The sequence below is a fragment of the Mandrillus leucophaeus genome, unplaced genomic scaffold, assembly GCF_000951045.1.
Source record: "Mandrillus leucophaeus isolate KB7577 unplaced genomic scaffold, Mleu.le_1.0 Scaffold216, whole genome shotgun sequence".
In the NCBI taxonomy this organism is placed as follows: domain Eukaryota; kingdom Metazoa; phylum Chordata; class Mammalia; order Primates; family Cercopithecidae; genus Mandrillus; species Mandrillus leucophaeus.
The window spans coordinates 3,801,286-3,811,435 of record NW_012102210.1 but is presented as its reverse complement, the minus strand read 5'-3'; the positions used below and the strand labels follow the sequence as shown (position 1 = coordinate 3,811,435).

General features: G+C 43.6%; 1 long non-coding RNA gene across 1 annotated transcript; it reads left to right on the top strand.

The window, feature by feature from the left end:
- LOC105540186 lies at positions 1-4,073 on the top strand. Its single transcript, XR_001006165.1, has 2 exons — positions 1-980; positions 1,317-4,073. It is a non-coding gene; the product is annotated as an uncharacterized LOC105540186 (long non-coding RNA).
- The last annotated feature ends 6,077 nt before the right edge of the window (positions 4,074-10,150 follow it).

Genomic DNA, 10,150 nt, shown 5'->3' with positions numbered 1-10,150 from the left:
GTTATCCAGTCCTGTTCAGTTTGTCCTTCATTACTATCTCTCAAATTTGTCCACTTTTTTACATCCACGAGCTTTGTCTATAAATAACTTCTTGCTCTGGGCACTTCAGCAGTTTTTAAACTGGTTACCCTACCTCCATTGCCTCTCTTCAACCAGTTCTACACATTGATATGAGGGACCTTTCCAAAATGCATACTGGGCCAGTTTAAATGTCACTACCCAGTTTAAATCCTGAAATGATTTCTTCAACTAGATTTAAGATCTGAAATGGTTCCTCTATGTGTCTAGATTTTAAAATTTAAATTCACTAGAATGGGCCATGAGACCATCAATGATTTGGGTCCTGTCCACCTCTCCAGCCTCTCCCCCCATGCCAGGTGGTTCAGCTTTAGTGAACTCCTGCAGTTTCCTTGCCACCCTGTGCTCTCTCAGGCCTCTTCCCACCACCCAGAATGCCATCTACCTCCTTCCCTCCACTGTACCTTCCTGCCCCCGCCCCGTCCCCATTCCTCAGCTGACATCCTGTCAATTTATTAAGATAGCTCTGGCATTGCCACCTCAGTAAATCTCCAATCCCTGTGACCTGTTAGGTGCTGCTCTTCTGGAGGCAGCAAAAGATAATAGACCTTTTTTTCAGATGTGCTTGGATTTAGTTGCTTTGTGACTTTGGCAAGGTTTCTAATCTCTGATCTGTTTTCTTACCTGCAGAATGGAAAAATTATATCTTACAGGGTTGTTATGAAGGTGAAATGAGATAGTGCGTGCAAGCATCAAGCACTGTGCTGGCACACAGTAGGCTTGCTTCTCTTCTCCAGTACATGCTCCTACTACGCTACTTTATGCCAGTAAGCATCTGTTTCTATTTTAAGTGTAGTTAACTCCTCTCCTGCTTTAGACAGGAGTTCCTTTAGGGTGTCTTCCATCTCTGCATCCCACCAAATACAAGTAAAGGGCATGTATTTGAGGAGGAGGAAGATGAGGTGTTTTGTTTTTGTTTTGTTTTTGTTTTGTTTTGTTTTTGGGACAGAGTCTTACTTACTCTGTTGCCCAGGCTGGAGTGCAGTGGCACGATCTTGGCTCACTGCAATCTCCACCTCCCGGGTTCAAGGGATTCTTCTGCCTCAGTCTCCTGAGTAATTGGGATTATAGACATCTGCCACCATGCCCAGCTAATGTTTGTATTTTTAGTAGAGAGAGGGTTTCACCATGTTGGCCAGGCTGGTCTCGAACTCCTCACCTCAAGGGATCCACCCACCTCGGCCTCCCAAAGTGCTGGGATTATAGGCATGAGCCACTGTGCCCGGCCAGAAGATGAGTTTTATTTTGGACGTGAGTTTGAGGTGCCTCTGAGAATGTACAAGCAGAGATGTCCATTTGGCAGTTGGAACCTGCTGGGTCTGGAGCTCAGCAGAAATGTCCAGATTGAAGATAAAGTCTGGGGAGTGAGTTGGGAACGTGTCAATGGTGGTCAAAGGCATGGTTTGGGTGAGGTTACTGTCTGTATTCAAATTACTTAGAAAACCGAATCTTAGGCAAAGCTAGTGTTAGCACTTTATTGGAGGGTGAAGTCTCAGAACAGTGAGAGTGAGGGAAAGGAGGAAAAGAAAATCAAAGGTTAGTGTTAGTGAGTTGGCTCCTGCCTCACAAAGACAGCTGGTCACTTTCCCATGTTGGATGTCTCTGGATAGGCTACACAGAAACACCATGACTGGCTGGAACATTGTATTTGGATTGATGGAGGGATGGAGGGGAAATTCACCTGCTCTGCTTCCTGCCCATGCTTTACTGCCCAAAGTTTGCCATGGGTCCAGTGTTAGCTCCCCACTTCCTTGCTGGGATGATATTTCTTGGCCACTGGGAAAGCCAGATTCCATGCCTTGTGGCATGGCATTTAATCTAAGTCCTGCAATGGCAAGGGGAACAGAATGTGGTCACCGGCCTGTGGGAGTTGGTCAGCACACAGCAAGCAGCTGGAGACCTGGGAGTCAGGGGAGGCTGAGAGAATCTGAAGCAGCAAGTTACCTCAAGAGAGTATACAGAGGGAAGGGAAGATAGAACCCTGGGAAGCCCTGAGAGTTAAAGAGCCTGCAGCCTGAAGGGGCATCCACTGCAAGCAGAGGGCCCCGGTAGAAAGCATTGTCACAGAGCCAAGGGAGGAGAGAGATTGAGAAACTCAAGAGGGCAGTCAAGTTCTGGGAAGTGGCCATTGTGATTCAGAGATGCCTGATGAGCTGGCCAGAGCAGTCTCCATGGAATAGAGGAAACAAACTAGGTTGTGGTGGCTAGAAAGGGGAGACAGCAGCTCACGCTTACTCTGTGCCCTGGGTGGCGTCCATTCATGGGGATTGTGGAGAATGGATAGCCAGGCAGATGACCAGGGAATGATTTCTGGAAACTCGGATGTGATGGTAGCAGAGAGGCCTGGCGAGGTGCTCTGTGTACCAAGGATGGAGCATAGCATAGTAACAGCCACCTTTGATTCATCCAAAGCCAGAAATGCCAGTGTGACAGAACCAAGCAGACTGGCTGGCAGTTGGCAGGGACAGGATATAAACATTCTCAACTCTGTTCCCTGGGTGCTTCTCTCTTTTGGTGGGTTTTGGGAAGTTTCCTAGGATTAACGTTACCTGCCCCAGCATGGAGGCAGCTTTGTGAAATAAGAATAGGGCTTATATTCCATCTCTTCCACTATTGAGCTGTCTGAATGTGGGGAAGGTGCTTAACCTTTTAACTTCAGTTTCTCTATTTGTAATAGGCCAATAGCACCTTCCTCAGGTGATAATCTTAGGTAATCTTCAGGGAGAAAATTAAATGACATAACATGCTTGATACAGATGCTTAAAAAAGGCTACCTGGGAGAGGCCGATACTAAACAAATGAAAAGGAAACAAAATAGAAGCAGTCACATTCCCAAGACGTACACTTGTGACACACATAACCATCTTTTGAGCCCCAAAGGATAGGTAGCCATGGCCAGGTGCGGTGGCTCATGCCTGTAATCCCAGCACTTTGGGAGGCCGAGGTGGGCGGATCACGAGGTCAAGAGATCAAGACCATCCTGGCCAACATGGTGAAACTGCATCTCTACTAAAAATACAAAAATTAGCTGGGCGTTGTGGCACATGCCTATAGTCCCAGCTACTTGGGAGGCTGAGGCAGGAGAATCACTTGAACCCCAGGAGGCGGAGGTTGCAGTGAGCCGAGATCGCGCCACTGCACTCCAGTCTGGCGACTGAGTGAGACTCTGCCTCAAAAAAAAAAAAAGGAAAAGAAGGATAGGTAGCCCTTTGTGCCCCAGCTTTCAGCTTGTTTCTGTGGGTGGCTACTGTCTTATTTTCTATCATCCAGGCACTGTTTCCTCCTCGTTTTAGCAGGCCAAGGCTGAGAGAGAATCTAAACATGGTGGCACCTCCCTCACTCCACTCCCACAATTTGAATTCACCTGCTTAGTTCACATTTTCAGTGCTCTACCTCAGTGGGGAGCAGGGGTGGGGCAATGCAAAGACCCAAATCTGCTGCTGGGTAATCCTAGGGAATGTACCAGGCCCCAGAGCTGAGTCTACCCTACACAGCCATGAGGCAAAAAGTGAATTAGGAACAGGTATGCTCTATAGCCTCGGTACTGTGGAAGTTTTACAGCACAGGTGACCTTGGCCCCTGTCAAGTAGGCCCAGGGCACCTGGAAAACACTTAAGTCTGAGGGTGAGTGGTCCCTCCTGCTTCTCTGTGGTTATTGTTTCATGTAGCCAGCTCTTCTATGTGTATGGGTAGCATGACCATTCACCTAGCCTCCCTCCTTCTCTATTATCTGTGCCACCCGAAACAGGTATTGCTACTCCCAGGGACAGAGGTCCTCAGAGGGGCAGCCTGGGGCGTTTGGCCTACATTCCTTTTCCAAAGGCTGGGGAGTTTGGATGTGGGAATTGGACTCTTCTTGCTCAAATAATGGGTGCCAGAGTAAATAGATGTCTCTCACCCTGTGTTTTGTTACTTTTTATTACGGAAAATTTTAACATACAAATGAGAGGAGAGTGTAATGACTTACATGTACAATATATGTTCATTTCATGGTTCATCTTGTTTCGTCTATATCCCCTTTCCCATCTACTCCCAGAATGTTTTGAAGCAAATCTCAGACATCACCTTATTATTTCATCAAAAAGTATTTTAGTATCCCTAAAAGATACAGCTCTTCAAAAAAGAAAACTACAATACCGTTATCACACCTGAAAAGTTAATTCATCAACTATCCAGCATTCAAGTTATCTTGGTTGTCTTATAAACATTTTGTTCTGTTTTACAGTATGTTTATTTGGATGAGATTTAAGACAAAGACAATACACTACAAATAGATGTCTTTTGAGTCTGCTTCCCCTTACTTTCTCATTATTGTACTAATATAGTGTTTGCTTTATATACATTCTTCTTAAGCTTCATTTTCAATGTGTCAGCAATTCAAATACATAACATTATCACCTTGATAATACAAATAACACAATATGGAGGAAGATTGAGAACATAGGCTCCCAGTACTTAGTCACTGGGATTATAGAGATTTTCCTTTTAGTATTTTCTGTTTAAATTTAAAGATGTCCTGCCATGGCTGTGCGAGAATAGAGCTGTCTAGAATGGGAGTGCAATGGAAAAAAAAAATGGACTCAAAATTAGGAAAACATGAAAAGTTATAAGTCAAGGAGAGAGAATATATTTTGAAACTAAATAGAATTTCCTGGCCGGGTGTGGTGGCTCATGCCTGTAATCCCAACCCTTTGGAAGGCCGAGGTGGGTGGATCACAAGGCCAGGAGTTTAAGACCAGCCTGACCAACATGGTGAAACCCCGTCTCTACTAAAAATACAAAAATTAGCCAGGCACGGTGGTGCACACCTGTAGTCCCAGTTACTCAGGAGGCTGAGGCAGGAGAATCACTTGAACCCAGAGGGTGGAGGTTGCAGTGAGCCGAGATCATACCACTGCACTCCAGCCTGGGTTGCAGAGCAAGACTCCATCTCAAAAACAACCAACAACAGAAAAACAGCAACAAAAACTATTTCCTTCATTCATAGTGTAAGCATCCAAACAGGTGCTAAGGAGAGAAGTTGTATCTTATTTCTTCCTCAAATTGCCCTTATCAATTACCAAATAGGTAATGCCCATTGACCTAGAAAAGGGAGCTCTCTTCAAGCAGTGTATAAGAAAAAGCAGGGCAGAGGAAAAGTAGTGAGGGGGTCACTTGCTTTGAGGTACTCCAGGTCAGGGGTCCCCAGTCCCTGGGCTGTGGACTGGTACTGGGTCCATGGCCTGTTAGGAACCTGGCTGCACAGCAGGAGGTGAACAACGGGCAAGGGAGCATTACCACCTGAGCTCTGCCTCCTGTCAGATCAGCAGTGGCATTAGATTCTCATAGAAGTGTGAACCCTATTGTGAACTGCACATGCAAGGGATCTTGTGGGCTCCTTATGAGGATCTGACTAATACCTGGTGGTCTGAGGTAGAACAGTTTCATCTCAAAACCATCCTCCCCCTCCTCCCCATTCCATGGAAAAATTGTCTTCCATGATCGGTCCCTGGTGCCAAAAAGGTTGGAGACCACTGCTCTAGGTGATGGATATCAAAGCCTTCACCTTGAGAAACCTGTCAAATGGCTGAAGCTGTGACTCTCCATCATTACAAATGATGAAAGATGTAGCAGATTTTTACTGAGGTGCTAATGGATTGAAAAAAACTCTATGAAAGGGGGCCAGACAGATACCCAGGTAGCAAGGCAACATGGGTACTGAGTGAGAGTTAAGTGCTTGCAACCTCTCTGCTCCACAAATCAGGTTAAATTCTAAACTTTTAAATTTTAGATTAAATAATGGGGCAAATACAAAGCAAAGCCTTCATCAGTTGCAGCAGCTGGATGGAGAAAATAAACACTTCTAGAATATAACTTAGAACATCCCCTTGAACTCCCATCATCTAAACCACACCCACTGGCTGAAGATGTTGTACTTTTTGACCAAAAAATGGAGGTGCTACCAACACAACCTTTGTATCATAGGAAGAGACATGTAAACACACGAGGGCGATGGAGCTGCACTCAGCACTGGATGTGGTGAAGAAGGGTATATAAGAGATCTTTCTCCATACCCATCAAAATTTGGGATCTATAAACACTGGAGGTAAGTCTATCCATTTTCAGAGAATTGGCTTAGTGGAGTGGGAAGTAGCAAGGGTTTTTTTGTTTTGTTTTTTTGTCCCCTGAAATTGCTAAATAGGACTTCACAAAGGGTACATGAGAACCATGAGATGACTGAAATAAGTTACGGAATTTAAAAGGTGGAGGAAAATTTTACAATATTAGGAGTCTTTTCCCCATAGTCAGCCGCAGGTATGGTAAGACCCATTAGTTCCTGGCTTGTTCGTGAGTAGGAGATGGCATACACTCTTGGCTGCGCAGCAAGTGACTGCAAAGGGGAATGACATAAAACAGCTTGAATATAATGGGGAAGCTAAGAAAAAGGTTGTTTAGTAATTGTAGTTCTGGGAAGGGAAGGGGTTTCTAGCCTCCTAAAGATTCCTGTTCCCGAGGTCATTTTATTTCTGTTTAATTTTTCATACATTATTCCTGGTATCAATAGGTTAAGAAAGTAGAATTTTCCCAAGTACTGATTTATTGATAATGTTTATAAGTGGCACATAAAACTTTCCATTTCACAAACAGTAACATTCATTGATCCCTTTAAATGCAAGTTCAATCCTTATAAGCTAAGTGTGGGGATGATTTCATGTAACATAGCTGAATGCACACAAAATCTGTATATTCTGAACTACAAAAGTGGTTTCCATAGCCACGTATGGTTTTAGACAAGGATGCATTTTCATAATGAATAGTACTAACAAATATGTTAATCAAACAATACTTGTTTAATACCAAATGCTTGTTCTGTCACCAACTTTTAAAGCAACACCATTCCAACTAAAAGCATTTATTTTTAGAAGCTTTAATCTGATCTGTGAAAATAAATTCTCCAAAAACTTGACAAATAGTATGGATAAACCTCAAAGCTTTTAAATTTAAAAAGCCTTCCAAAGGCTGGGCACAATGACTCACGCCTGTAATCCCAGCACTTTGGGAGACCAAGGCAAGCAACTCACTTGAGTCAAGGAGTTTGAGACAAGACCAACCTGGGCAACATGATGAAACCCCATCTCTACAAAAAAAAAATACAAAAATTACCTGGGTGTGCTGGGATGCGCCTGTAGTCCCAGCTACTTGAGAGGCTGAGGGGGGAGAATTGCTTGAGCCCAGGCAGTGGAGGTTGCAGTGAGCTAAGATCCCACCAGTGCACTCCAGCTTGGGTGACAGAATGAGACTTTGTTTCAAAAAATAAAAATAAAAAGCCTTCCAACACTGAAACCTTCACATGAAACTTAGTTTCTACAAAAAAATCACTTGCTATCGGAAGAAAAGAATATTAAATTACCTTTTAATACAAACATTATTAAAATAGACTTTTCCTGTATCTACTTAAGAGAAACATAAAACAGCTCACAATCTTTAATAATTTGTCTGATATTGTCTAGAAACTAAAGACTACATGACACAGCTGTGTCTCAGCTATGGTGAGTCAGAGGTACCATTTGGACTGCATATATTAAACAGCTGTAGTGTAGCTTACAGTGGCACAAAGACTCGACACAAATATTGTGTTGTTTCATCATTTAGGTAGTCAAAAGTCAGAAGGAACTGCACAGTTTGCAAGGTCCTTTACACGTAGTCATTAAAACTGAATAATTCAAGTATGGTAATATAAATGCAGGCGTTAAAGTCTCAACATTCTAAAATTGAAAATATGAAAACTTTGTTTCTTCATCTTTCATTTACATGGTTAGATATCGGGACCTTACTATAGAAATATTTAGTTACTATATATGGTTGTCCCAGAAAATAATGGAGCTTCAGAAAGTATAAAAGGTGTCAAAATCTGTAGTTGGCTTTGTCAGATGCTTTTCTAGCTTATTTCAATTCTTCATCCATAGTAACTAAGTATTTTAACCCTAGCAAACTTTCTTGGGTCCTTTCAAATTAAGAAGACAGTATCATCAACTTGTACTTGATCTGATTGTCCAATTGGTGTTGGAAGTTCATAATTACATTGATGAACTCTATAACAAGATTTTTAGGAATATCCATTGGCTCAGTGTAAGGATTCTGATAATACCCAAGCCCATACATCAAACATCATAATTCTTTAGGAAACAGTCTTTCTTTTATAAGATCCACCTTCTGCTCCTTCTTCATTTTCTTCCTCAGAGAAGTGATTTTCTGCCCCATTTTCTCAAGGTCATTTTTGTTCTTCAAGTCTGTCCTTGATGTCTTGCCAGTACTATTCAGATCAGGAGTCAGTTGGCTCTGATGCCAGGTTTGGGACAGAATGGTTATAAAGTCTCTCCACATCATTGCTCACAGAGACTGCAGCTGGTGCTGGTGTCATGACAGGAGCAGAAGAATCACAGCCTAAAAGGATATCTGCGTCACTCCCTCCGTGGCTAGAATTGGAACAGCTGGTGAGGCAACATCCTTGGAGGATGGAGGGGAAGAGTAACTTGCCTCCAGATGGGGTTGGGAGTAAATTGAGACCTCCAGTCCTGTCTCTTGCAGTCCTGAGCTTAGAAGCCTCTCCTCCTCCTCCTCCTACTCCTCCTCCTCATCATCTCCATCATCTCTTTCTCTCTTTTAGAGAAGAGCTTCGCTATGTTGCCAAGGCTGGAGTACAGTGGCCATTCACAGGCATAGTCATAACACACTACAGTCCCCAACTCCGGGACTCAAGTGGTCCTCCTGCCTCAGCCCTCAGCGGGGACTACAGGTGCATGCCGCTGCACCTGGCTGAAGCACATCATTCCTTGGTTGTAATGTTCCCATTACTCAGCTTGATGGTCTGTCTTTCCTTAAAGCCCAGATCCAACTTGGGATGAGTGTCCATTTCAAGAGATCCTATGGCCATCTCAGATACCTGTTTTATCCATTTAAGGTGCTTTTTCAGGAAGAAATTAAAGTCAAAAGCGTCGCCCTCATCTGTGAAGCCAATGCCAATGAAAGCACTATACCTGCTCAGTGTCATCCTAGAACCACATTACAAAGTAGAAGCTGTAATCTTTCACTGTCTCAGCAGTGTCAGCATATTGTTCTGCTGGTGCCTGAGCAAAGAGCTCTCCTGATATTTTATACTTGAGTTGACATAGGCAGTCTTCTCTTTTGAAGACTAATCAGGCTGGTCCACATTCCAGCCTGTAGCCATTGTTGGAGGCCTGGGACAGAATCTAGTTGACATTGACACCAGCTAGGATAGGCTCGTACTGTGCCTTGGCTACCATCTTGGCTCTGCCCTTTGTGCCCTCCAGATGACGCTGGGCATAAATTGAGGCCTCCAGTCCAGTCTCTTGCAGTCCTGAGCTTAGAAACATCTCCACCTCCTCTTCCTTGTCATCATCATCTCTTTCTTTCAGAGAAGGGCTTTGCTATGTTGCCAAGGCTGGAATGCAGTGGCCATTCACAGGCAGTCTGGGTTCTTTCTTGCTTGATTTTTCCTTATAATTTATTTGTTGAAAGAACTATTTCTCAGAATCTGAATTTTCTTAAAATGCATCCTCATGGTGTTAATACATTCTTCTGTCTTCTCTATTTTCTGTAAATTGTTAGTTGGGTTTAGAGCAGTGATTTCCTGACTAAAACATCAGCATCACCCGGGAATTGTGGGAAATGCTAATTCCTACTCATCCCAGAGAGGCTGGCCATAAAAGTCACCATCTTGGTGAGGCCTGGCATCTCAGTTCTGTGAAGTCACCCACTGAAAGAGATCAAAACAATTGGGGTGGACAGGGGTGAAATATTGGATGAGGTAGCGGTTGGTCTCTTGATGGCATGGCATGCCTGTTATTTCTACGTTTTTATTTCATATCAATGAAAATTTGGGGATTTTGCATAACAGATGGAATGCAAAAAAGAAAAAAGGATGGTGAACTTATGGTTTAACAGTTAACTTAGCTGATTTAATGTACTTTAAAAACTACATTGGCCGGGCGCGGTGGCTCAAGCCTGTAATCCCAGCACTTTGGGAGGCCGAGATGGGCGGATCACAAGGTCAGGAGATCAAGACCATCCT